This window comes from Lissotriton vulgaris, chromosome 2_1, assembly GCF_964263255.1.
Source record: "Lissotriton vulgaris chromosome 2_1, aLisVul1.2, whole genome shotgun sequence".
Lineage (NCBI taxonomy): Eukaryota > Metazoa > Chordata > Amphibia > Caudata > Salamandridae > Lissotriton > Lissotriton vulgaris.
In genome coordinates, this window is record NC_141687.1 from 1,893,693,521 (window position 1) to 1,893,695,465 (window position 1,945).

General features: G+C 48.8%; 1 pseudogene; it reads right to left on the minus strand.

Annotated features, from left to right (window-relative positions):
• Window positions 1-874: 874 nt before the first annotated feature.
• On the minus strand, window positions 875-1,717 carry LOC147733479 (uncharacterized; annotated as a pseudogene).
• Between the last annotated feature and the right edge of the window lie 228 nt (window positions 1,718-1,945).

Here is a 1,945-nt window from a genome sequence, read left to right on the forward strand (position 1 = left end):
CCGCACCGCTTTGCTTCACGACGACTCCTTGGCCTCTTTGACACCGCCGCTCCACACCGAAATCGACGCTGCTACTTGCACCATGGTTCAAGGGCACTACTCGTAAAGTTACACGACGCAACGCCCTCATCCTTCGCCGCAGCTTTGGCCTACTGACGCCGGCACCATCGACTCCTGTTTGTCAGCCAACAACAGCACTTCAGCAACAACGACCCCGTTGCTTGCACCATGACCTGCCAGCACAGTGATGAGCACTGCCTTCACCTCGCACCGCGACTCTGGTCTCGCCGCCGACAACATCTGATGCCGCCACCATGCCGCTGCCCGCACCGTGACCTGAGGGACCTGCATGCTGCACCGCTGCATTTGGCACCCGTTGCCTTCCGACGCTAGCGCTCCTGATCCCAACAGAAAGGAGCTCCACCTACAATGTGAGTGACTTCAAGGGCCTTGGCGCCCTGCATCTCTAACTGGTTCTGTTTGCGGGTCTTCCCGACACCGTAGCTGGTCCGCGATGCTGCAACCAGCCTAAACTGTTTGGATTTGTTTGCTCATTACACTGTGATAGCCCAGGACAGACCTATTGACATCAAGGAACTATTTTTAAAGCATATTTTGATAAGTGTAGATTTTGAAGTACTGTATTGTGTATTTTTATCGTTTTTGGTCTTGTCTTAAGTATATATTTATTTATTTATATTTGTTTATTTATTTATTTATTTATTATAAGTTTTTTATAGTGCTAGCTGGACCCAAGGGTATCAGAGCACTTCACATCAGGTACAATAATTCGCCTTAACGGCAAAGGCAGAAACCACATCTGGTAAACTTAAGAGCATTGCATAAGTTCTTGTGGTCAACAGGAGGGTTGCGGCTACGGGCTACGAAACAGAGGAGTTCCTTTGCTGATTGCGAGAGGGGATTCCATCAAGTCGGACACGGTATGGAAGAATCCCGGTAAATAAAATTCTGAGACCACTGATCTTTCGACCACAACTGGGATGTGGTGCGTTGTCGAGTTATTTCCGGTGTCTCCTGTGTTCTTCCCGTTAAGTTCAGGTGCGCTCAAGGAAGAGGGCTTTGAGTAGAGTCTTGAATTTTGGGAAATAGGAGGTCGTTCTAGTGTGGGGGGGGGATGGAGTTCCAGATCTTGGGTGCATTTCCCGCAAAGGATTTACTTGTGGTTTTGCGTTTCCGAGATTTCAATGGAATGAGAAGGAGCGTGTCGGAGCTTCTTAGATTCCTGGACTGGCCGGCCCTTTTGAGTTTTGCGGCCAGGCATTCTGGCTTGTCTGTGTGAAGGGCTTTGTGCGTAAGACATGCTGTTCAGAAGTTGGCTCGTTGTTCAATTGGGAGTCATTTCAGCTCCTTGAGTGCGGGAGAAATGTGATCGAATTTCTTGGTTCCTGTGACCATTCTAGCTGCGGTATTTTGGGTGGTTTTCAAGGGGCCTAGGTGAGATTTGGCTGATCTGGTCAGGGCTGCGATTCCATAGTCAATTCTGGAGAGCACCAGTGCTTGAGTGGCCTGTTGAAGGTCTTTCGGAGGAAGTAAGGGTTTCATTTTGTAAAGAAGTTTCAGATTGAGAAACGCGCTTTTGGCGGAACTAAAAATGTGTTTTTTCATGTCTAGTTTGGGGTCTAGGGTGATACCTAGGGACTTTACCGAGTCCGTTGGTGTGAGGGTGCCATTGAGGGCATCGACGGCTTTGAGCCATTCTTCAATTTGGGGGTTTTCGTCTCTGTTGGAGATGAGTAGAACTTCAGTTTTCTCTTGATTAAGCTTAAGGTGGTTCTGTGAGAGCCATTGTTGAACCTCTTTGAGTGTGCCATTTAGTTTGTGCATGTCGTCCTTGGAGGTGGTTTCCAGATATAGCTGCTTGTCATCCGCGTAGAGGTGGAAGGGGATGTTGGAATTCCTGAGTAGTGTGGGGCGGGGTTCCATG